Source organism: Giraffa tippelskirchi, chromosome 7, assembly GCF_054371585.1.
Source record: "Giraffa tippelskirchi isolate mGirTip1 chromosome 7, T2T-mGirTip1v1.2.pri, whole genome shotgun sequence".
Lineage (NCBI taxonomy): Eukaryota > Metazoa > Chordata > Mammalia > Artiodactyla > Giraffidae > Giraffa > Giraffa tippelskirchi.
This window is the reverse complement of record NC_137281.1, coordinates 40760211-40787488: the sequence shown is the minus strand read 5'-3', so window position 1 is coordinate 40787488 and position 27278 is coordinate 40760211. Positions and strand designations below refer to the sequence as shown.

At 41.4% G+C, this 27278-nt stretch overlaps 1 long non-coding RNA gene across 1 annotated transcript; it reads left to right on the top strand.

The window, feature by feature from the left end:
• Positions 1-337: 337 nt before the first annotated feature.
• Positions 338-15288, top strand: LOC145515050 (uncharacterized). The gene is made up of 4 exons (XR_014060650.1): positions 338-535; positions 4099-4313; positions 14121-14417; positions 14668-15288. It is a non-coding gene; the product is annotated as an uncharacterized LOC145515050 (long non-coding RNA).
• The last annotated feature ends 11990 nt before the right edge of the window (positions 15289-27278 follow it).

Here is a 27278-nt window from a genome sequence, read left to right as displayed (position 1 = left end):
TATCTTGTCGTGTGAAGGAGGTGTGGTGTAATCACACACAAGAATGGAACCCAGACAGATCTTAATTAAAATCCCACATTTTGCATGTGTGAGTCAGGTGAGTGGGATGAGTTACTTCAGTTTTCAGAAGTGCAGTTTCTTTAAGGTCACAACAGTGCATTCTACTTTGTATGTTTTGGTGGGAATGAAATGTGATACATGCCTAGCATGAGGTATAGGTTCAGTAAATGCTGGTTCTTTTCATTTTCTCTTGATGAAAGGCTGTTGCACATTGTTTATGTCACTCTCCCAGCCACTGTCCTAAGAGATCTATAGAAATGATGCAACTCTATTAATCACACTTTGTCTCTGCAATTTACCTAGAGGAGAGGAAATTAAGTTGTGGCAGGAGTGGCCGGGCATGGTGAGAGAGACTGATAAAAAGATTTTGGTCTCACAGCTCCTGTAAGACTTATCAACCTGGCTCAGTTCATCTACAGCCCAATTTTGTATACCTATACAGTTTTGTATACATCCATCTACTATTCTTTGGAAGGTTGGTAATAATGCTTTTGCTTTGATTAATGTTTCTAGCAATACCTTAAGAGTCTGAACCCATCATCTAAGTAAAAACCATTTTGTTAAAGTAGGAATGTAGTCTCAGAACAAGGAGAAAGCAACTCACAAGAAAATAAAATTACTCCACAACCGCATGGCTCCAACAACTACCTGTCTTCACGGTGTAATTTTCTTTAAGACAATGACTCTCTACTTGAAGTTCTTGAACGAATTTCAGGAGGTCCATAGACCTTATGAAATCACCAACTTCCACATGATTGTGCCCATGTGCATTTTTCAGGAAGATGATCGATTTTGTGAAATTCTGAGGAGTGTCTATGACCTCAAACACCTAAGAACCATTGGTTTACAAGCTTACACTCTAATTCAAACATGATGACAGCAAGAAAGACAACAGTGATGTATTGATATGAAGTGGATCAGGAAGATCCCCTGGAGTAGGAAATGGCAACCCACTCCAGTATTCTTGTCATGAAAATCCCGTGGACAGAGGAGCCAGTGGGGTTAAAGTCCATACGGTCTCAAAGAGTTGGACACGACTTAGCAACTAAGCATGCATGCACAGGGGGGAGGGAGTGGTCACTGTATGATTTGGGGGCAGAAATGGGATTTAAACATACGAACCCTAAACAGATCTTTTCTGAGGAAGGTCTTAAAGAAAAGGTCACTTAGAGGTCTTAAAGAAAAATAAGGAAGAGAATTCTTTGAAGATTTTCCTTCTCTAATTAGAAGCCTTTCTCCCACTTTCTTTGCTACCCCAAACCACCAAACCTTTACATTTAAGTGGAGGAAGTAACCTACCAGCTAATTGAAACTGTTTCAGTGATGCATCTATTTTTCTATTTAGTATCTTTTCTCTCCCTCTCACTTTTCATTTCTTGCCTCAGTTCACATGGCCAGTTCTTTGTCTTTTTAAATAACTGGACAAATGATTACTATCAGTAATTTGAAGAGGGGGAAGAGAAATATAAATAAGAGAAATGAGTTTCCATGGCAACCACAGCCAAGTGATATCATTATGAACATCCTTTCTGTGACTATTTCATTAGAACTCTCCTGAGAACCTGGGTCCCTGTTAACCCATTTAAGGACCAAGTATTCTTTAGCAGATGGCTCTCAGGTTGCTCACTCTATTGGAGATGCTGATTTTTAGAGTGTACTTGGATTTTGTAGCCAGAAGTGACCAATATCTATTTGTATATCTGTCTCCTGCTTAGAATATGCCCTGTGACCCTCCAACATCTGTTCACAGTTCCAGGAACAAGGACCAATGACAAGTCACATTTGTTTGTTTGAAAAAAAAACTAAACATTTTAAAAAGCAGAGTACTCATAATGACAGGGATGTGTTTATTGGGTCTAAACTCCACCCCCTTTGGTGGAAAGTATCAGTCAGGAGGGACAGAGTAGTGCTGTGGTAACAAACAGCCCTTGTGATGGTTAATTTTATGTGTCAACTTGGCTAGGCTATGGTGCTCAACTGCTTGGTCAAATATCATTCTAGATGCTTCCCTGAAGTGATCGTTTAGATATTAACATTTAAATCAGAAGACTTTGAGTAAAGCAGATTACCCTCAATAATGTCAGTGGGCCTTTCAATTGCAGGTCTTATAAGAAAACACTTGGGTCTCCCAAGAAGGAAGGGATTCTGCCTTAGGACTCATTATAGCACTGATTCCTGCCCGAATTTCCAGCCCATGGGCCTGATCTACAAATTTCAGACTTTCCAGTTCATATAACCACATGAGCCAATTTCTTAAAATAAACTTTTATCTATGTCTTTGTCTCTCTATCTCATCTATCTATTTATTTGGATATTGAGAGATTATATATTCATTCGTTGAGAGAGTACGTATAATATATATCTTCATTCCCATTGGTTTTATTTCTCTGGAGGATCTGACTAATAAGCAGCCAATTCTCATTGAAGGAAATGGCAACCCACTCCAGTATTCTTGCTGGGAAAATCCCATCGACAGAAGAGCCTGGTGGGCTACAGTCCATGGGGTGACAAAGAGTTGGACATGACTGCGCACATGACCTAACCCAGTCAAAGTTCATTTCTTCTTCATGTTTCATGTCCAGTTCAAGTCAGCAGGAGACTCAAGACATGTAAATCACTCAGGGATCCCAGTTAAAAGAGTCTTCATCTCAACATGCACTTCCATGATCACAGGAGCAGAAGAAGGGGCCATGGTAAACCAAGCACTGGCTTTAAAGTTTCCATCTGGAAGTAATACCTGTGACTTTCACTTGCATTTCATTGGCCAAAGCAAATCTCATGGCCATCCTAACTTCAAAAGAGGCAAGGAGGTATAATCCTACCAGGTGCCTGGAAGGAGAAAAGCCAGAAATATTTGGTGACCAGTGCTAATGCCACGCGTGGTGGACATTTATGGAACCTCGTAGTCTACGTGTTCCACTGACTAGGAAAAAAATGTGAATCAAGAGGACCAAGCAATCTCTTTGGTTCTAGTGATTGTGTGATTATTGGAAAGCGATTTAGCCTACACAGACATCAGTCTCTCCATCTGCTCCATGAAGGCAATAGAAGATAACATTCCTTCTCTTCTGCCCTCCTGCTGCAACAGAGAAAATGGCCAGCCTCCTCTTAAAGGCCAGTCTCTCCACATGTGCATGTAGTTTTCACACCCAGACACCTATTGGCCATGCTTAGTTCTATCTTCTACAACCCAACTTCCAGCTCCTCAGAAATCCTTGTTGTTCCCCATTTAAATTTTATTTCAATAATATTCATATCTCCCCTGTTTTCTGCCACCACCCTATCCCAAGCCACCATCTCTTTTTCCTAGGCTTCTGTAATAATCCTACAATGAATCTTCCTGCTTCTACATCCACTCACCTCCAATCTATTTTTCCACAAGCTCCAGCCTCCTCCAAGATAATATTAAAATAAAGGAGAAATATAGCTTAGTGGTTAAGAAAAGAACAGAATCTGAACACACACCACCTGGGATTGAATCTTTGCTCTGCCCCTCACTAGGTGCATGGCTTTGCAAAGTTACCTAACATTTTTGCATCTTTGTTATCTTCATTTGGAAATTAGGGATAATAATAGAACATGCTTCATAGGTTTATTGTCAGGATTAAGTGTGCTGATACATGCAAATGCCTATAGTGTTACCTGCCACATACTAAGCACTGTCTCTATTTGTTATTTCTATTGTTGAAACTTTTTTGTGACACTATTTGTTTGCATGTCTGTTCAGTTCCAAATATGAAAACTGATACAATAGTAAGTTGTCAAGTTATTATTTGTTGATAAAATAAACATAAACTATATAATGAATAAGTGAATTCATGGTTGTGGCAGGCAGCATCTAATCTGACTCCCAGTAATCTCTGCTTCCTGGAATTTATATTCTTGAATGTGGGCTGGATGTGATGATTTGCTTCAATTGCATACAGCAAAAGTGATCAGCAAAATCTGATAGGATGTCACTCCTGAAATTAGGTTATAAAATTTGTGCTTTTCATTTTGCTTGTTCTCTCTCTCTCTACTGGCTCATTCATTCTGAAGAAGCAAGCTGATATGTGTGAGCTGCCCTATAGAGAGGCCCATGTGATGAGGAACTGAGGATGCTCAGTCCAACAACCATGAGGAACTAAATTGTGCCAACAACTCCTAGGTGACCTTGGAAATGAGTCCTTCTCTACTCTGGCGTTGAGACCACAGCAGCCTTGATCAGGACCTTGACTGCAGCCCCATGAGTGATCATGAATCAGAGGCCCCAGGTAAATTACTCCTAGATTCTTGCCCCATAGAAACTGTGGGATATACATATTTCGATGCCACTAAGTTTTGGGGTAATTGTTATGTAGCGAATGATAACTAATAGAATAATAAAGATAACAATATATGATAGAATGATCTGAATATTCAGGAAGAGATTTTTAAAACCCTGAGCTTTTAAGATAGGCGTCATTTTCCTAGGCTCATGGACATCCATTATTACCTCCAGAATCATCCTTTTCTCTGAGTGTCTGTATCCTCACTTCCAGCTTGAGCATTGGAGTCCAATAGTAAGTAATTAAAAAATTGAATCTCCTATTTTATTAACAGTGTGAACTTGGCCTGGTTACTACATATATATACCATTAATAAGATGGAGTTAATGCTATCTCCCTCAGGGAATTACTGTGAGGTTACAGTGTTCAGAATCTGGATAAAATACCCCACTGAGTGTCTAGAGCACAGCAGATATTCCATAAACATCAGGTCTTGCCCCTGGTATCTTCTACAGACTGATTTCCCCATTTTTAAAAATTTGTTTATAGTCAACATCTTTTTCACAATTAATATTCTTTGAAATTCAATAGAATGCAACTATCTGCCTTATGGAAATGAGTTCACATGTGTTTTTTTTTTTACTAGACAGAGCAAGAAAAAAGTAATTCATCTTTGAACTCTTGTAATTGGGCAAATGATTTGCAGTGTTCAAAGAGCAGCAAAATATAATGTGTATGAGGATTAAGAAAGAAAATGTTTTGGTCTACCTACCACCTCATCAGGAAGCAGGCTTACTGTAAGGACCCCTAAATACACACATTGGCCATGGTGGAAAACAATATTCTGGAGACAAATCCAATATGTGTGTGTCCTATGGGGGCTGGAGAGACCATAAAACATGTCCCATTGCTATGAGAAAGCAATGTCAGAGAACTCAGTGGTCCCAGCGCTAGAATTTAGGTCATTTGGAAAAGCAAGGAAAGGTAAAAGTTTTCATTTATAACTTGAAAGCCTACCTTCCCTTGACATCAAATACCACAATTAAGAATTTGCTTTTTAATAAACACAGGCTTGAGCTGGTAAGAGTCAACGCATCATTCACATATCATTTCCTGCACCACGCAGCTCTTATGAGCAGACTTAGGAAAGCATCAACCACAAACATGTTGCTGATAGAAATTTCCTAATGCAAGCAGTCTTTATAGATTTCTGCTATTTCAGTGTAGGTCTCCAAGGACCATTTGAATCCATATTAATTTCCTTTCTGGCAGTTATGCGGCTGAGTATGAACTGCACTATTTCACTTTTAATCTGTCAGTAATTTAGTAATGTGTAAACTAATTATGCACAGATATTAATGTAATCGGTTTGGGGAGCTATAAAATCAATGTGTTTTTACAGACTGCATTAAAGAGAATTGTGGTGTTATAATCACATGTCAGTTACAGACAACATTATGAAATTGAAAAACGGATGTCACCCACACTTCAGGGAGAATCATAAGAGCATGGCCTTTGCATTTCCTGGCACTGCAGGAATAACATTATCATCTCAGCCAAACCATCTTGCTTTGCCCTGACTCTGATAACATCACCGTCAAATCATGACTCCCTTTCTCTACTTCTCCTTCTCCCCTTCCTCTGGGTTAAATACAAACTTGCTATTCAGAACCTCAACAGGTTGTGCCACAGCTCATCCTTCTGGGGGTCATGCCAGTGTCTCACGGTAACGGCATCCTCAAGTGAAGTCCACACTAGTACAATGAACCAGATCACTATGCAACAGAAGGTAGGTTAGCATGAACGCAATGGTCTTAACTACAGCCTTTGTAAGATGTTCTCATGTGACTACAGTCAGCCCAAGACATGATCAAATCCTTCCTTAGGGCTAGAGGCATCTCACCACCTTGACCCCTGGGTATGGACACAGGTTTTCCATCCCCAAATAGAAGGAAACTTACTGCTCTAAGATAGCCCTTGAAATCTTGGGTTAGTACTTGTCCAATCAAGTGTTTGGATAAGTTCTAGAAATTCACCATCATATACCTCTCTTGAATAGACTCCCCTAACTCCCTGACAGTTCATCTCTAATCCTTTGCCTCCCTCTAAAAATTAGGTCATTTTCTTATGTAGTCCTCAACATCAGTGATGTCTGGTAGAACATGCCATTACTTCCTCCTGGACATTAGTGAAGAGGGCCTAGGCCCAGTCTTGCACCTTAGTCAATCATTGATATATAAAGAAAGCTGGATTTGGAGATTTGAGTTCCAGCTCTAGAACTGCAACCTTGGGTTACACTGAAAGATAGGCCTGGGGCAATCATGATTAGGACATTCCCTAGATATGTGATGACTTTCTTATCACTTGGAATCTTTTTTCTTTGTGTTCAGAATAAGATGATAATAACATTGCTTCCTTCATGAGGATGAAATAAAGAGTGCACAGTTCTTAGATCAAAGTAAGTGTTCAATAAATAGTAGCCCAAAGTAGTAGCAGGGCTTCCCTGGTGGTCCAGTGGTAAAGAACCTGCCTGCCAATGCAGGAGCCACAGGAGACTCAGGTTTGATCCCTGGGTTGGGAAGATCCCCTGGAGAAGGCATGGCAACCCACTACAGTATTCTTGCCTGGAGAATCCCATGGATAGAGGAGCCTGGCAGGTTACAGACCATAGGGTCGCAAAGAGTTGGACGTGACTGAAGCGACTTAGCATGCAGTACACAGTAGCAGTAAGAGTAATTATAGTAGTAGTATTAGTAATGGTTATTTTACTCCCTGGGCCTAATTGTGACTCTATTATAAAATGAAAGTGAATCTCTAAACCTCTATTCTAATGACAATCTACTTGCAAAGAGAATCCTCAGGAGGAAGAAAGTTGATCAGCACAACCCTCAAGATTCCTTAAGGAATCCAATCCTTCCCTAATCAAATCCTCCCACATTACCCCTCCCCCTCCCCTCAACACGCCTTTTCCTCCTCATCACTAGTCTCTGCCCATCACTCTACACCATCCCATGCATCCTTCCTCTAACCCTCTAAGGTATACTGTGTGATCCACATTAAGGGAATGCACTCTCATTCATTCACTCCCCAAATTATTTACTGACGTCTATCAAGGGTAATGGCACCCCACTCCAGTACTCTTGCCTGGAAAATCCCATGGATGGAGGAGCCTGGTAGGCTGCAGTCCATGGGGTCGCTAAGAGTCGGACATGACTGAGCGACTTCACTTTCACTTTTCCCTTTCATGCACTGGAGAAGGAAATGGCAACCCACTCCAGTATTCTTGCCTGGAGAATCCCAGGGACGGCGGAACCTGGTGGGCTGCCGTCTATGGGGTCGCACAGAGTCGGACACAACTGAGGTGACTTAGCAGTAATCAAGGGTAGAGAAAGTTCAGCTGGGAGTGCTGATACTAATCAGATATGGTTGTACTCCCTCAGAGATAATTGAACAGTTTCCAAATAAGAGAAGTTCACAATAAAATTTAATTATCCACCACCTTTTCCAAATATTTCTTTGAATTCATTGAGTTCTTCATGTGGTACCATATTCTCTACTATCTGTACCAATGGAAGCTCTGTGTCCCTTGCCTGGCCATACACAACATGATCATTTTTTATACCACTCTTCAACATGGATGTTCAATATTTTCCATTTTAACTTCACCCATTCTAATTTTCCTCATCCAATGTGTGCCAATCCATCCAGGTGTGCCTATTTCTAAGATTCATAGTGATATTTTTAGAATCTTATGCATATGTTTGTGCCACTCATCCTTTCTCATCATTTCTCACAATTTCAACACCTATTGCTGTCTTCCTTGTACATTTGGTTTCACCATGTGTCAATTTCAACAAAGGTCAACCACAAGTCACAAGGGTTAACAACTGGCCTGACTACGCTGGTCATCATTAAATAAGACAATATGTGTAACTACAAGAGATGGTGCTTGACACATAGTAAGCACTCAACACTTTCATTGCCATACCTTCTGCCTCTAATTTGTCATTATTCAGTATAATACCTATCATGCCCACCAGGAAACAGTGGTTCACAGACTACTTCCAAGGGATATTCTTAGAGATAGTATTTGTCTCCTGTCCTAGAAGCTAAGGACAGATGTTCAGAAGGATAGCCTTGGTGATCACTGTTCAGAATCATTAACATCCCATTATGGAAATTAAGTACCACTCACAGACTCAAGAAAATAGATTAGATTTTTATCACTCACACATTTAACTTCTGTGAAATTGAGTTGAGGTACTTGGTCAAAAATGAAATAGAAAAAAAAAAAAAGAACAAACCAGAAGCAGACTAATTAAAATATATTCTGGATGGGAAGTCTTTGTTTTATCATGAACATTAGTATATATATATATAAATTATTTGTATGCATACAATATTACACAGGGCTATAAACACAAAATCACAATTGTCCTCTAAGGGTGATTTAGGGGATTTCTAGGGTAATCTTCATCATATTCAACTATTGCTTTAGACAAACCTAGACAGTGTATTAAAAAGCAGAGACATCACTTTGCTGACAAAGGTCCCTATAGTCAAAACTATGGTTTTTCCAATAATCATGTACAAATATGAGAGCTGGACAATAAAAAAAACAAAAAAACTGAGCACCAAAGATTTGATGCCTTCAAATTGTGATGCTGGAGAAGACTCTTGAGAGTCCCTTGGACAGCAAAGAAATCAAGCCTGTCAATCCTAAAGGAAATCAACTTTGAATGTTCATTGGAAGGACTGATGCTGAAGCTAAAGCTCCAATATAGTGGCCACCTGATGTGAAGAGCTGACTCGTTAGAAAAGACCCGAATGCTGGGAAAGATTGAAGGCAGGAGAAGGGGATGACAGAGGATGAGATGATTGGATGGCATTACCAACTTGATGCTCATGAGTTTGAGCAAACTCTGGGAAATGGTGAAGGACTGGGAAGCCTGGCATGTTGCAGTCCATGGGGTTGCAAAGAGTCGGACACAACTGAGTGACTGAACAGCAACAACTGCTTTAGAATATAACTGATACAAAGAAATACTGTCCCATGATAAATCATTTTAGGATGATTTGGGAGGCACATTAATGGAACCAAAAAGGGATTTGGGGGCTAGGCTCCAGAGGTTGGCATTATCCATAACCAGTCCCCTCTCATTTCCCAAGGATCTCATGGTCCTTAATTGACTTATTGCATCTTCTCAGACACTGTGTATAAAGAGACCCCATGCATCACTAGAAATGTGCTGAATATCCCAGGAATGTGTTGAGACATGTTCCTGCCCTGAGATGACTGGTCTCTCCTCTCTACCCTGCTTTCTTCAGGTGAAACTGCATCCATTTGTGCTTCTTGATCCTCCTCTTCAGCCATCCTCTTGGTTGCTGAAAGGCAACTCTACCAAGACTTGCATGCCATGACTTTCCTGGAGGTCTAGTGGTTAAGAATCTGCCTTGCAAAACAGGGGACGCCAGTTCAATCCTTGGTTGGGGAACTAAGATCTCACTTGCCAGGAGGCAACTAGGCCCACCTACCACAACTACTGAGCCCTCAAGCCACAATTAGAGAGTCTGCGAACCACAACAAAAGATCTCACATGACAAAAAGATCTCACATGACAAAAAGATCTCACATGCTGCAATTAAGATTTACTTATAAAAAAAAAAGACTCACGTGCCATTTCTCTTCTTTACATCCATCACAAGGCTGGTCCTGGAATAATTAACAATAATAAAAGTATCCAGGCAGTGGTATTCATAGCTTGCACTAAAGGAAATTAAGAGCAGTAGCTTTTCCCTCCTATCGAGCATATCTCCCAGGATAGCTTTTTCTTTGCCAAGAGAGTAAGAAAAATAAGCCCCGGAGAATTCTGTGTTATGATTGTCAAGACACGGATTATTGAGAAAGGAATTACAATCATCAACTCCAACAGAGGAAATTTGAGAGGCTGAGGGGATTCGCGGGCAATGAGGACTTTTATGGTGAAAGATCTGGGTTGTAGCTTCAGCTCTTAGCTCTGCTTTACTGGTGAAGTTATGGACCTTAGATTTTTATCAATAGTAACTAACGCACTACAGAAAAAATGTACAGCTGAGCTCTCCATATATGGAGAAATAGGGCAATGCAGACATTTAGAAGGCCATAATTGAGCTTATCTTTTTTTTTTTAATGTAGGTGTCTTTTTTATTTTATTTACTTGTTTGTTTATTTTGGCCGTGTTATGTTGCATATGGGATCTTAGCCCCCTGACCAGGAATTGAATTCCTGCTCCCTGCAGTGAAAGCAGGGAGTCCCAACCAAGGAAGCCCTGATTTAGCTTATCTTGAGCAAACCGCAAGAACTCCAAGTGGAGTCAATGGACTTGGGTTCAAATGCTGATACATAACTTTGTAGATTTCCACCTGTGCTATTTAATGTGGTACCACTGGTCACATGGGCTTTTTAAAATTTGATTTGAAGCTAGTTAAAATTAAATACAATTATTATAAAAATTCAGTTCCTTAGTCACACTAACCATATTTCAGGTGCTCAAAAGTCCTAAGTGGCCAAGTGCTACTGTTTGTAGAGTGCAGATGTAGGCTAAAGACAAATGAGCTTTCCAAACTCCAGTTTCCTCAGCTGTTTAATACAGAAAAAAGTAAGATTTGTCCTGTTTCCCTCCCAAGTGTGTTCTAAGACAAAGAATACAAAAGCAGTTAAAATTATTAAGCATTTTATAATAGAAGAACAAGTAAAGTACTTAATTTAGTGTCTTGAACTTCACTTAGAGGAATCCCCCACGTTCTTACTTAAAACACTGTGGATTGTTTTAAAAATCTATGTGTTGATATAATTTCCAGTCATTCCTATCAGAAGACTAAGAATGGGTCAAACTGTGTCTAGCTGATTCTCAGTCTTGATGTCTTAGCCCAGAAAGCTAGTATCTTAGTATTTTCAGTGGAGTTTTAATTACAAACATTCATAACTTCACATCTTACATGCAGCCCAGGCAGCATGTACAGAGAATTACACAGGAGAGTCTATGGTGATCATGACTTATACAGAGCAAACATTTAAACATGTCCATGGGGACATCAACAGGGAAGTGGCATCTTTTGGTTTCTTCCTAATTACTAAGAAAACAATGGGACTCTGCTGTACTTAGGGCTCAGGATTTATGTTCCTTTAACTCCTGCATTTCCTCAGAAGACACATGCCTTCTTTCTCCATGTGAGCTGCATTTGAAAATATCCATCAGAATTCTGCACACGAGAAACAGATCTTCTTTTTTTGTTTCATGGGTATCAGTGTCTAAAAGAGTGTAATCAGTCTCAAAAAGTGAGTGTGCAGGAGAAAACAGAAAAGGGGAAATTTCTGGAAGAAGGATGGAGACAATATGGTGAGAGGTATCAGGCAAAAATAACTGAAAATCCACCCCCATTTTAAGAGGTGAAGGATAAGGATTTATAGCCAGAGCCAGACAGACAGCAAGTGTAATTGTCTTGGTTGTATACAACTGGATCATCACCATCATCACCACCACCACCATCATTATCAAGCCATGTGTTGATATGAACCTGTGGGTTTGAAAGTGCTTTCACATGTGTGTACACATTTGATCACTGCAATAACCTATACTGAACCATCATGGTTTTTTACATGCCCAGCATCCACTCCTTCTTAACCTGGTAATACCACCTTAATTTACTTTGGAAACTAGCTCTCTAAATTTCAGTCTATATGTTTCAAGTGGGATTGACCCCATGGTACACCCTCCAAATGTGAGTTCACTCTCAGGCCCAGAGCCTTCAGTTTATTACACCCATCAACCACAATGATTGGTCCAGGAATAAGTACCTGATATAAGTCTGACCAAAGAAACACAATCCTTGTGACTTTAGTTGAGACTGTCAGGAGAGAGAAAACTTTTGGGGCCACTAAGCTTAGAGGATGAAGCCTTGAGCTGCCTGGACCTTTGCTTGGTAATAGCTTCTCTGAGGATAAAACTGACACCAAAGATTGCACAGCCAAAGTTGGAGAAAAAGCAAGACTGAGTCTTGAAAACCTGATTTAACCCCTTTAGATTCATATCTGCATAGGACTGTGCTACCTCTGGACATTCTTATTTGAGCCAGACTGAGCTATGTTTCTGTCTTTGGCAAAGAGGTCTAGCTAATAGAACTAGAGAGAAGAGATTAGAATCCACTTTTTACAGATTAGAAAATTGAGGCTCAGGACAACATCCATTAAATCATGATTTGGACCCAATCTGTTGTCTCTCAATATGGAATTTCTAAAGAATTCTCAAAGCCAGTCAGTAGGGAAGATGGGAAGGAGAGGGTTGGCAGGCTGTAGCTACAAAAAAAATGTTTAAGGGTCTCATTAAAAGGCAAGTGAAATGAGAAAGAACAGAGCCATGCTTATAGCATTACAAGTCCTTGGGGAGACTAGAAATGCTGAAGCTTACAAATGCACAGGAGGCAGCAGATAGCTACAGTTGAGTTTACTAAAGAAACAGTTTTTGAAAATAGAATGGAATTTAGCAATAGCGGGATATACATTGTCTCGGGGAAATTCACTGTATGTGCTATTCTAAATATTTTGTAAATAAATATATTCAATATATAAAAAATATATAAAAGAATCCCTCAATATCCAGATACAGTAGTTACATCACATATCTATCTATCTACCTCCTATCTATCTATCATGCCTTCAAATATAGCATTCATATACTGATGATACTGATGCATAAAATTTGTATATTAAAGTGGTGGTTCTCGAAGTATCATCCTTGGACCAGCAGCATCAACACCACCTAGAAAAGTCTTAGGCCTTACCCCAGACCTACTGGATCATAACTCTAGGAGGGGGCTTAGAAATATATATTCTAACAAATCCTCCAGGTAATTCAGATGCATGCTAACCCCTAAGAACCTTGTAGTAAGGGTATTTGAATATGTACATGTCCTTGTATGTATTTGTTTGTGTAATGTTTTTTCAATGCTTATCAACCTCCTCTTCTGGATGTCTTAATAGAGAGGAAGAGTATCACTATCTGAATCTAGCCCAGAGAGGAAAGTACAGATTTGGGAAACTTTAGGTCTTCCTGTTTATAAGAATTCTCTATATAGTCAGAGCCAATGGTACTCAGAGTGGTTTGGAATGTGACTGGTCAATTTTCAACTTCTATCTCAATTATAACATGTACAATTATTAAGGCAGAATTCTAAACATACCCAACACCCCCTCCTACTCACGCCCATGGGCAAGAATCCCAAATCCTGTTTATTTAATCAGATTCTAATCTAGGCACTTCTGTGAAGGGATGCTGCAGACATAATTAAAGCCCCAAATTAGTAAACCTTAGGGTTGGGAAGGTTATCCATGTGGGTCTGATCCTATCAGTTAAGTCCTTTAAAAGTGGAGTGCTTTCTCTAGTTGGTGATTAAGGAAAAAGTCAGAGAGATTTGAAGTATAAGAAGAGTTCAACATGTCATTGCTAACTCTGAAAGTGTAAGGGACCGCATGAAAAGAGGTAGCCTCTAGAAGCTGAGAGGTTTCCCAGCTTGACAGCTAGCAAGGAAACTCGGACCTCAGTCCTATAACAAGTAACTGCATTTTTCTGACAACTTCAATGAGCTTGGAAGCAAATTTCTGTTCAGAGCCTGTCAATGAGGACTCAATTTGACCAGTACCTTGATTTTAGCCTTGTTACACTTTGAATAGAGAACAGTCATGCTCTGTCAGATCACTGATCTATAGAATTGTGAACTAATAAACGGGTGTTGTTTTAAGCTGCTAAATTTGTGATACTTTTTATGTACCAATAGGAAATGAACACCACCTGAAAGAGAACATGACAGCTGGAATATGGGACTCAAGCATTTACAGTTGCATAGGATCTAATCTTTTGGAAATGCATGAATAAGATCATTAAAATGGGAGAGAGTGGAAAGAGCATCTGGGGAAAAATTCAGCTTAGTGAAGAAGAAAAAACACACTGGAAGAAAGAGGAAACCAGGCTGACATATAATTAGGGGAAACCAAGGAAGTCATTGAAAACCAAAGTGAAGACAGATGATTCCACGGAAGGTGATGAAAGTGGAAGAGACTCACGCTGTTAAATGGTAGGTAATGGCCTGGCAAGATTATTACTTAGAAGCATGTCTGCACAAATTTCATAAATCGAAGGCATTGTGGAAACCATAAATTTAATTTTTCATGTTTTTGGATGAAGATTTAGAGACTAAATCTTTATAAAGAATTTACCCTTTAAATCTTCATGAAGGATACATAGATGGAGCAAGGGCAGAGAGCTGGTTAACTTTGAATCAAGATCAGAACCTGCATATCCTGATGCCTCTTTTTATCCTGCAGAACTCTTTCAGCATTGGAGTCAGCCCTTCCCTGGGGCAGAAGAACAGCTTATATAACTACTGGGATGAGACGAGAGCAGATTGCTTAAACCAAACAGCTGGGCTGTTGGTACCACAGGCTTGGGGCATTAATCTAAGCCCAGATATGAGGATGTTTGCTTCTTGGCCAGGTACGAGGACCCTCACTTTGTCACAAAGCCAAATGCAATTAGTACACAGGGCATGCTCTTCCAGAGAGCCTCAAACCTGATTAAGAGGTTAGAAACTAGGGCCAGTGTAGCAAGATAAATGATACTGGGATGTTGATGCCCGGAAACAAAAGGACTGAGGATGACCAAATGGTGAGGGCAGAGAGCTATCTGTGAGGTGCCTGAACTGAAGTGTCCTTCCTAGCACACACTCACATGAGATACACTCCTGCCTAGGTGTTCCTCCTCTGTGTGGTTCTGTTTATTAAATAACTGACGGTTTCTTAACCTCACAACCACTATCCTTCCCCCAAAAAACTAAGCAGAATATTAGCTTCTGTGAAAGATCCTTTTGCTCACATTGGAAGAGAAGTTACCCATGGGCTGGTATCTGTTTCCGTGGAAACCAAAAATAAATATTGATACTGCGTTAATGGTCTGTGTCTCACTTAAGCTCCATTAAACTTCGAGCACTTGCAAGAAAACAGCCCATTGATGGCCCAGATGAGGGAGAGGGAAGAGGCTTTATAAAAAGCAACAGTGTGGAAGGCACATGGGGTGTAAGCAGGATTTCGGAGCACTTTTCAACCAGGAAGCTCTCCAGCTGAGGAGTCCTACTTACGTGTGCTCCAAATTGCCGGTTAAGAAGCTGGTCCCTGCCTGAATGGATTTTTGTGAACCTGTCCTTTTTATAAAGGGTAGTTGTGTGTTTTGGAAAGCCTATCTGTAAACAACAACATTTTCCAGGAACCGACATGCCCAAAGCACAGTGAACAAAGGCATCGAGCGTCCCAATTAGAGTATTTCTTTCTCTGCCACCTTTCCCAAAGCAATTCAAGTTGCAGACGCTGAGGTCAGTATTGTTGCCTTTTATATTTATAATCCTGCTTTTAGGAGCAAAGTATTTGATTTATTGCATGAAAGTATTTTACAGCTCTAAGCACTGCTGCTCCTTGGAATAAGGAACATCACAGCCTGCTTAATTTACACGGGGATGTTAGGACTATTTAATGGCATGTAAACATTTTATAAGGCAAGTTCAAATTGTAGGCCATATTTAATATACTTTCGCAAAATGGACCACAAATGGATTCTAGTTCTTATTTATTGGCCCAATCTTTCTTATGGCATCAAAAGTGAATCGAGTTTTAAAAGGTGTTAAGAGGTTTCAGTACAGTTCGTGACACTGGGCACAATCGGTGAGTCTGCATAAAACAAGCAGCATGCGAATTAATTCCAGAACCAGGGAAATCATGAGCCTTCGAATCATACTTTATCATATGGCTTCTGGGGCTCAGTCAATAGAAGCTCCTGGGCCCTCACCCACAGCAGAGCTCAGAGCCAAAGAGCAGCTGGGATATGAACACTGGGAAAGAATGCAGCGCGGAAAGTGTGGTTTCTTGTCATGAAAACCACCCAATGGGAAAAGCCCTTAGTAGCAAAATGGAAATTCAGGGGCTATCGTGGATCTAGATCCAGGATTCTAGTTTACCATGAATGTGCAAATAATGTGTGATAAACTCCGAAAGTCTGTGTCTGAGAAGCAGGTCTATTATTTTGGCCTTCCTAGAATCTCTTCAGGAAACACTCTTCACCCCCTACCTCTTACAAGAGCCCACATGCTCTGGGGCTGCTACTAATACAGGCCAGGGTTCTCGGCCTTCCCTCATCAATAGAAATTAACTAGAGGCCAGAAAAGAAATTCAAGCAAGACTCTATTGGGCTCCTTCTGCAGCAAGGGGCAGCGAGAACAGGTAACAGATTCTCTTGCTTGCTCCCCGAGGTGGTGGCGGAGGTGGAGATGAAGCCTGGTTCCTTATATGGGGTGAGGGTAGGGGTGTGTGCAGGGATTGGGCCAGAGGGGTGGCTTAGATGGTTTGCCCATCCCTCAAGTGTTCTCTGCTTCCATGACCCCACCTGTAAGATAGGGAGGATGAGGTCTAACACATGAGGCTGTCAGGAGAGATGTAAAGGAAGGGGGAGGCTGTGATGACTGGAAAGCAGGGAACAGGTCGACCAGTTAGTGGAATACTCTCTGCGAGTCGGGCTCCAGACCTAGCCTGGTGTTGAGCACAAGGGACATGGAAAGTATACTGCTTTTGTCCCCCATACCCTGTTTTTGACTCTGAGGCCCATGTTTATAATGGGAATGAGACGCAGCCCAGAAATCGTGAACTGCACTTGGCAGGAGCAGTCCTCCCCTACCCTGCTGCTACCTAGCCCTCTGGAGGCACCTGTGTCAGCCGCAGGCAAGGTCACCTGGCTCCACGGGGCCCCGAGGGCTCCCCCCCAGACCTGAGGGATTCAGATACAGCACCAGGCGTCCTGAGGCCTGACCCCACTTCTGGGTGGCTGAGACCCCATCTCAGGGCCAGTTAAGTAACATCTCTGGGTCTTGAGGCGGGGTTTAGACCCCTGACAACTACAGGGAGAGGAAGGGGGAGCAGGTGTCAGTGGGGTAGGCTGACATTTACAGCTGGCAAACAGCTGACTCATTGGAAAAGTCCCTGATGCTGAGAAAGATTGAGGGAAGAAAGAGAAGAGGGCATCAGAGGATGAGATGGCTGGATGGCATCACCAATACAATGGACATGAATTTGGGCAAACTTGGGGAGATGGTGAGGGATGGGGAGGGTTGGCGTGTTGCAGTCTATGAGGTTGCAAAGAGTCGGACACGACTGGGTGAGTGACTGAACAACAACAGCAACCCTATTTTTGCTCCAGGCTCTTCAAAAGGGGCAACTGTATTTTTTTGGGTCTTTTCATATCTTTTTGTCTATAATTTGCCCCAACTGTGCATGCATGCAGTTATGTTTAGCCCCATATGCTTTCTTTGTAATTTGTAGCTTGAAGAGACACTTGTCCAGTGCTAGCATGGCAGCCTAGAGCAAAGGGTCCCAGGTCCCAGCCTGTCTCACCACCACCCCTTCCTCCGACTCCAGGGCTGTGTGAGGATCAGAATGAGCTGGCCAGCTGTTCAGGGATGGCCTGTGACCTGCAGTGGGTCAGCTGAAGCCTTTCTGCAGATGGTGGCTCCACTTCTATGGCAGGAGGCCTGTCAGCAGCCATTTGCCCCCTCCTGGTGGAGGTGCCTGAGAATGAAGCCAGCTGCCAGCGAAGAGGGCCAAGAGGACTTAGCACTCAGCACTCTGTTCAGTATCTAGACCCCATGATGTGGTTCCTTACCTTTCCTCCTCATCTCTGAGTTCTGTGAGCTCGTGAATCCCATTTCTGACTTTTCAAAACTGTGTTTCGTCAGGTCATGTCAGTGCTCAGGCAGAGTTATTTGAACTGACCCACAGCCTGCAGTGGCGAGAAAAGGATGGACCACCCAGCTTCCATGTCCTTTGGGTTTGAGTGAGAAGGACCTTATTCTAAGAGAGGCTACATAGCTCCCCACCCCACCTCAAATTCCTAAAGGGTTTCCAGGGAGGCTCCCTGAGGAAGAAGTCAGCATCCTTTTCCTTCTCACAGCAGATAGCTTGGGGTCCATGTCCAGCTCCCTTCTCCTTACCTTTTTTCTTGAATCTATTTCTAGTTCAGACACTGATTGGGACCGAATCTGTTAGTCTTTCTGGGTTCTACTCTCTCGACTATGGGAAACATGATATCAACTAATACCCAAAGGTACTTTTCCCCCAAACCCTTTTGTACCTAGATTTCATAATACCCTTGTGAAAGAGGTCATCTTCTTGCCATTTTAAAGACAGAGAGATGCAGCAAGCCTCAGAAAGAAATGTCACTGGTAGGTAGTGAAGCTGGGTCTAGAGTGCCACTTGCTTGCTTCTTAGCCCTGACCGAGAATATTCCACTAGACCTGGTCCCTGCTTTCCAGTCACCCCTGCCTCCTTCTTCCTTTACATCCTTCCTGACAACCTCATGTGTTAGACTGCACCCTCCCTATTTTACAGCTGTGGTCATGAAAGCAGAGAAATTATAGTGAATTGCTCGGGTCCTTGGCATTGGGATTTATACCCTGGTCTTTCTGGACCAAAAAAAAATCATTCTGTCTACTTTGTCATTGCTGGGGAGGTAGATGGGTTGACATGACAAAGTCTGCTTACTTTATAAGTTTGCCTTAGCTGGCCGTGCATTCAACATCCAACAAATAGTTTTGAAGTGTTCTTCTGTGGGTCACATATAAAAATAAGACAGACATGGGGAAGACAGGGGCTCCCCAGGTGGCAGAGTGATAAAGAACCTGCCTGCCAATACAGGAGACTCATGGTTAGATCCCTGAGTGGGGAAGATCCCCAGGAGAAGGAAATGGCAACCCACTCCAATATTCTTGCCTGGAGAATCCCATGGACAGAGAAGACTGGAGAGGTACAGTCCAAGGGATCTCAAAGAGTCAGACACAACTGAGCGACTGAGCATGCATACACACGGAGAAGACAGACAGTAGGTAAATAACTATGATGCATCATGCTAATTCATGATGAGACACTATAGAGCACTGAAGGTGTGTACAGGAAAGGGCATTATCAAGGATGTCAGGAGAGGCCAACCAGAGGAAGTGCTATTTAAGGTAAGACTGAAAGAATTGTACTGCCTCAGAGCCAATAAAAGTGTTCTAAAGGCCCTTCACATGTATATTTTCTTTCCTGGCTTAGTTTTTCAAAGTCAAAATAACATTTCACATATAGCCTTTCCCCAGTTAGAGTTTCCTCTAATATTTGCTCCTTTGGCTTCAGGAAACCCTTTGATGTGTGGTTGCAAAGGGCCCTGTTTAGAGGGTCTGCTCTGGGCTGGACCATATTTCATCCAAAACAGGGATTCAAAATGGGAGACCATTACTAGTCATGTAATTAACGCTACTGAAGACATACTGCTTATGAAAAGGAAAATGCTAGTGCTGATTATGAAATTTATGAGGTGCTTACATCTAGTGGATTGGAGTGAATTATCTAGTTCCACCGATGCTCTGACCCATTTAAAATGAGAACAGAAGAGGGCAATCTGTTTGCCTCTCAACACCCTCAGAGAAGGTAAAAGGGGTAATTTATATCTGTGTATCTGGCTGCTTATTCAGTCTAGAATTAGATAATGAGTTAGTATTTGCATCTGTAAGTCTCTCCCAGTCAGGAGATGAGATGCACAGGGGAAAGCAGAATGGTTTTCACACATGTCCTCTTTCTGGGCTCCTCTGCCCTGGAAGAAAATTCATTTCGCTCAAGAGGAGGCTATCTGATGTGGGATGTGTGTAGACAGGGATGAGGAGGCCTTTTATTTCTCTTTTGGTACCTTACACTTTCCCATCCCCAGCACATTTTCTTTTGGTGTGAAAAGATTGGAGGTGAGGGACTGGGGCTCTTTCTGAGGTTCCCACTACCAAGTTGCCCCAAACAGCCTTCCTATAGCCCTGGGATTTATGACGCTTGGTGTACTTTTGTCATTTCCAGATATGTCTGCAATTCCCTCCAGAATCATAGTCTATATATTGTATGGAGTACATTCACTGACTCTGCAGTTAAAACAGTCTGTCACATAACCAAACCGCTCTGCATTCCAAATATAAAATATAGCCTGAAGTCTCAATGTCCACTTTATTTATTTAAAAATGAAATAAAATTTTAGAAAACATCAAGTACTGCCTAAAGAAATGGGGGAAAGTTTTCCTAAAGTGCTGTTAGCTATGGGAAAGTTTTCATTCCATCTAAGCAAAGAGTTTCACTAAAGCAATGGTTCTCAACGGAGGCTGATTTTGGTAGCCTGGGAAACACATGGCAGTACCTGGAGATATCATTAATGGTTACTCCTTGGGGGATGCTGGTGGCATCTAGTGAGAATAAGTCAGGGATGTTGTTAAACATGCTACAGTGCACAGGACAGTCACCACCCCAATGAAGAATTACCTGGTCCAAACTTTGATAGTGCTGAGGTTAAGAAAGCTGCATTGAAGGTACACAGAACAAAGAAAGCTTCTGTCCTATAGCCGTTTGGATTCTATTGGGGCCAAAACTGGCCAAATGACCATTTCCAAAGAATTCATAATGTTAGCAGGAGAGTCTAATGACCCTTCCCTTCCTCCTGTGGGTCTCGGTTCTTGGCAGGGATGCAAAGAAGAATCTAAGGTCTTACACATTGCAAGAAAGTTAATTAAGGAAAGAAAGAACAGGTGCCAAAGAGTTGAATGTGACTGAGCATACACCAAGAAAGAAAAGAGTGAACACCCCAAGAGAGAGGTGGCCCATGCCAAAAGAGGCAAACGGCCCTGGAGGGCTGCGGTACAGAGTCGTAAAGGCAGGGTTATTTGTAATCTGGGGTGGGGGGTGGTTGATTGACAGATGCAGGTTATTTAACCAAATGCCCTACTGCGCATGTCCTTCCCATAATTCAGTCTGTTATAATTAGATGTATGTTATTCATGAAATATTTATGAGCGTTTAATAAGTTCAATGGCTGCCCAAGGTTACTTTAGTAGAGGATAGTGTGAGGTGTACCGGCATGTGCTAAAGTAGGGAAAATCGTGCCAGTTGACAGGTGCAGAGGTTTTCACTGCCCCCTGACTATTTTTTGGAGTACTGGTGGGAGTATTAGGGGCGGGGTTCATAAATTGCTTGAGCGGGATTAGATGGCTATTGGATGATTAGCTGAAGTGGCCGCCTCTCTGTTTCTCTCAGCTAACTTCCTGCCTATCAATAACATTTTAATACAATGCTAGGGACCACACCTGTCAGAAGGGAGGTGCAACACAACAAGAACTATGGGACATCAGGGCAGAGAAATATCACAGGGAGTTTGGGGTGATTTGCTGAGAGGTAGTCCCTGCATGTCCTGCTTAGAAACACACTGGTGAGCTCTGAAGACCATTTTTCAGGGGCAGAGGGAACCGAGTCCAGAATGTAATGACTTGAATGTCATGAAGAACTGAACATGAAGATTAGTATTTTCTCAGGACTTAAAAATATGTATATTTATGTTTTGGTATATAGATTGTTCATCTAATCAATATACAGTATCTATTTTATTATAATATAACTAACACAACAGCTAACAGATAACAGTTAGTATTGACCGCTAACATGTACTAAGTCAGACATTGTGGTGAACTCTTTGCACTGAGTCCTCACCTAAATGTTATTTATTGTCCCATTTACAGATGAGGAACCTGAGACAAGGATATTACAGAGAGAGGTCAAAATCACATGGATGCTAAATGCTACTTCTAAGCCATATATGTTGGTAGGAAAGCTCAGGTTCTTATTGACTATCTTATACTGTCTTCCTAGAAATAAAACTTCTTTGTGTACAATCAGAAAGAGCAGGGCAAAGGCTCAAAAATATAGAGCCTATGCATAAGGAACCTGCTACACAGACTGGGCTATTACATTCACAGGCATTAAGTGTCTTGATAAAAGGAGAGTAAGAAGCTGTTGTAACCCCAAGAAGCTTTTCTCAGACCCAAGGGAAGTTCATGCAGAGGCTGTGAAGAGCTAACTCTCTACCCACTCACTGAGTCTCATAAAACCTCTTTCAATATATCACTGATATTTAGGTGTCCAAGGATGAATTTTTTTATAACGTTCTTTGAACTAGGATCAGTTACACAGATATGAAGACTGGGCCATCCTCAGGGTGATTCCAGGACAAATTTAAACAAAAATAAAAGTACAACAAGAAGACCAGCAATATCTAAAAGTTGAACAAGATCAACCTTCCAAGTAACCTGAAGTTGGTCATAGCTTCAGTTATATATTGAACATGTGCTTTTCCATTTAACCCTTCCAACAACCCTCGAGGGAAAGGAGGATAGCTCTCAATTTGCAGATGAAAAATGGAAGTAAAAGTGGGTTTAGGGAACAGTTCCCAGCCATTGGCAAGGCCAGAAAGGAGTCAGGATGCAAAACCTCTGACCCGAAATTAATTGGACTTTTTCCTACAGTTCTCCTGCCTCTCAGGAGGCTATTTCTTAGTTCAATTCATCAGAAGTAACTGGATTTCCAGTTCTATGGGATCAGATTTAGACATAAAGAAAATTATAACTGAAAGAAAGTATGACCCACAATTAGGAATATGGATCCTGGTGTTTGTTGAATGTAGATTTAAACCCTGCCCCCCCCCCCAGCTCTAAGGAGGGGTCACCACACTACACTTGTTGCAAGTCATGTCAACTCTCTGGGTCTTTGTCTCCTCATCTGCAAATTAAATAAAAACAGTATCACTTCACAAGATTGTTACAAGTATGAAATTGGTGATGTATGCAAAATTGTTTGTACTATGCCCGTCGCATCCAACTCTTTGTGACCGCATGGACTTTACAGTCCATGGAATTCTCCAGGCCAGAATACTGGAGTTGGTAGCCTATCCCTTCTCCAGTGGATTGTCCTGACCCAGGAACTGAACCAGGTCTCCTGCATTGCAGGCAGATTCTTTACCAACTGAGCTACCAGGGAAGCTAAATTTAGAGCAAGAATTCATTAAATGACAGTTATGGTATTTTTATTGTTATAAATTATTATACATTTTTCACTGTAAATACTTTAGCTAGAGATTGACTACTCAAATAAACCACAGGAGCTAAGTATGAAACACAAATGATTGAAGCAGGCCTTGTGAGATGCAATAGAGGTTGGTGAGAATTGGGGGAAACAGGAACTGCATGCCTGCCCTGTCTCAAAGAATTAAAGTGAAAATAATAATAACAACAATAACAACAGTAAAGGCTTCTAGGTATGTACAAAATATTTCTAGGTTGTGTGGTCCACAAGCCAATAGTTTATAATTAATATTCAAATTTAATCCCTGCTGTAATTATGAAAAGACAAGGTCCAATGGAAGGAAGAGAATTACTGGTGGAATCACTTCAAATACTTCATCACATCCTTCTGCTGCCCTCTCATAAATTTATGAAATCTCAGATATTTATTTATATTTCTTCTTTAATACCAAAGCAAGGGAAATCCATATAATTAACCCTGAAAAATAGGCAGAGTGAATGAGTGCAACCGAGGAAGATTCATAAAAAATTAAGTTTCATGAAATATTTTATTTTTCCTTCTAGGGAATATATTGCTGTTCCCACTGAGTAAGTTTAGATGACAGACCCCCATTAACAACCTTGCTGACATTAAAAATGAAGTGGAGATGAAATGTATAATTTCAAAATCATAAAAACACATGATTTCATCAGCACCGTATTCAGAGGTTCTCACCTATGTCTCAGAAAACTGAGGTATTGATCTGACTATGAAGCTGTGACAATAAAACAATGCTCTATTGACTGCCCCTGCAGGGTCGCCTAATATCATTTATTGAAGTAAGTTGAATAGCAGAGGGAAAGCGCTGTCCCAGTAATAAGTGGTAATTGCCAGGAAGTGAGGCATTGCGGTCCTCATTGACCCCTGCATCCTGATATTTTGATGGATTCTATGTAACTCCATTAGGATTGGCATTGTAATATTACACCAGCTCAGCTGTAGAACAGCAGACCTCCGTTTGGATCATTGATTTTTGATTATATAGCTCCTTGGCATACCCCACAAGCAATTCCCATTGCCGAGGCCAGGATAGTGGAGCTGTTGAGGGTAACAGATGGAAGACTCTATAACTCTCAGTTACCTCTGTGATACTTAGAAAGAGCTGCCTCCTCCAGGAGGCTGCATTAGGAGACAATCAGAACACCCACCTTCTTAGCAGGTGAGAATTAACTAGTCTTTAAGATTGTGTTCACAATATTATTGTTTAAGTTGCTAGGTTGTCTCCGACTCTTCTATGACCCCATGGACCCCCGTAGCCCACCAGGCTCCTCTGTCTATGGGATTTCCCAGGCAACAATACTGGAATGGGTTGCCATTTCCTTCTCCAGAGGATCTTCCTGACCCAGGGATCCAACCCACGTCTCCTGCATTGGCAGGAAGATTCTTTACCACTGACCCACCAGGGAAGCCCCGTGTCCACAATGAGTACTGCACAATTAGGGTGCATTTTTGGTAACAAACTTCATAAGGTACAGATTGAAATTGACTGAATATGCAGTCCACATCTAGAGTACGCTGGTTAGGTTTTTGACATCTTCATGATAGTTTCACTTATGTTCTTTGACAATTCATGTCTAGAAGAGATGTTTCCATTTGTGTGTTCATTCATTCCTTCACTCATTCAAACAGTGCAACTTATAATTTCATGATCAGTGTTTCTCTAAGCTTGTTGTTCTTAAGGGAGGCAGTAGGAATTCAGATGAATTCTAGAAACCCATCTCTAAGTTTGTGATTTCTGGATAGTTTTTTGTATTGGGTGTGATTTTCACTGTGTAGCTGCACAAACTTGAGATGATGTTGTGGGGGGAAAAAATGAAGATAAAGAACTTAATTGAACAGGGAGCTCAGCTCAATGCTCAGTGATGACCTAGAGGAATAGGATGAGAGGGGTAGGAGGGGGGATATATGCATAATACAGCTGACTCACTTTGTTGTATAGCAGAAACCTAGCACAACATTGTAAAGCAATTACACTCCAATAAAAAAAAAAAAAGAACTGATGTGATAAAAGCCTCTTAGGGACAAGTTTCAGAATAAAAGTAGTGAGTGTTCTCTTTTGGCAACTATTCTTCAGTAGGAGAAAAATCTGTGAGTACCTTACCTGCTTCTTTTAACTCATATATACCTTGAGATCGGGCTCCTTTCTGAGCTGCGATAGAATCATGATATACCATAGTGTGTCATAATGGATCATTTAAAGGTCTGTTTTGTCTTCAAAAATTCCCATGATACATTTCTGTTTGTCTCCTCAGAAGTGAGGGTGAGGTTGAGCACATAGTAGGTCTAAAATGAAAAGCTTTCTTAGTCAAAAAACATAGAGCTTAGGCATTTAAAAATCTGGCTTCAAACTTCAACAAATTCCATAATCTTCAAAGAACAATGCATTGTGGGGGAGAGCAGGCTGGATATGTCACTGAAGAAGGGCTGACCGGGTGACTGTGGGCAAGACTGGGAATGGCAGGACACGAAGATGGTGGCCCCCTCCAACTTGCTCCAAGCCCCAGGGAGGTTTTCCTCTTGTCACAATATTTTCATGCCTCTCTGACTTCGTCCATGTGGTTACTTCTGCCTAGAGAGTCTTCCTTTCTCTAGAAAAATACTCATCTGTCAATGCCTAGAAGTTCCTCATTCCTTACCCAGGAGCAAAATATTTGTGATTTTCAGCTTTACCCATAAGCCATTTGCAGATGAAAGCATCTAACTCAGATGACTTGGTCTTCAATGACATCTAATGCAGGTTCATCTGATTTTGTTTCAAGTGCAGATTTTCCACAGGGGAAGATGTGCTAAGAAGCACCCTCAAGGGTGTCCAGATTGCTCAGTAGTAACTTTTTTTTATCACTTTGAATTAATAAACATCAGTCTGACATTCATCTGTGTAAGTTTGATTAACATGAACACCTCCTCTGAAAGACTAACCTGTTTTTGGTGTTCCTGCTCTTCCTTAGGTGACACTCAGATCCATCTCAATGACAAGTGCAATCATCTTGTCCTGTTCAGAGGAGTTTGTTTAAAGGGTTCTATGATTTGTGAGATTCCATGTGTCCATGTGTGACCAGTGAGCAGATGGGTCTCTCCAAGTCAATGCCAAGTCACTGTGATTCCAAAAAACAGTTGGTGAGGGTGAGACTAAAGAACTCACCCTGCAGGGATTCTTAGGAACATTTATGGAGGAAACCCAGCATAAGACTGGACTTTGTGATAGACCATGTATTCAGGGACTTGGAGTCATGGTAACTTGTCTCTCATTGCGGGTGGAGGGGCAAGACCTGTCATCTACATCTCACCATTGCAGGAGGGAGCAGCTGGTCACTCAGACACTTGAGCCAGCCACGCTCTCCACTGTCCAGTGGTTGAAAGAGCAAAGCAATAATGGACTCTCATGCTCCCTTTGAAATATCCATAGTTTTGATCAACAGAGTCTGTCTATAATCATTTTCATCGAGGACTACCCAAAGTTTTGTTTTGTTCTTTTGTTGCTGTTGTTAAGTAGTCCTGCAAGGAGCTCACAAGAGTGATCCACAGCCAATTTAGTGGGGAACGAGGCTACTGTGCTCCCTCTTGAAGATCCTCAATGTGTGTGTTGTATGTCCTCAAAAGTCCTCCTTGCCTGAAAACTTTTTATAATTAAAAAATGTATCTTTTAATGTGCAATCTCTAATCTTCTTGACTTCAGAAATCCTCCCGCCTCCCCCGGAATAACACCTACTTTAGTCACAGAATTAGTGATCTACAGAAGGTACTACAAGAAACATTTCCTCAGGCATTATGTAGTCAGATCTTGCCTGGGAAGCAGCCTGTCCCTTTAAGGTGATTTTCTTTCTTTCTCATCACATTCAAATGTTAATTATTTTTTTAACATGACCTCCTAGAAAGTAACTCCATTTGTTTATTTCAAGGAGTTTCATGGGGGTACCCTACCACTGCCCCTTGTACTACCTGGA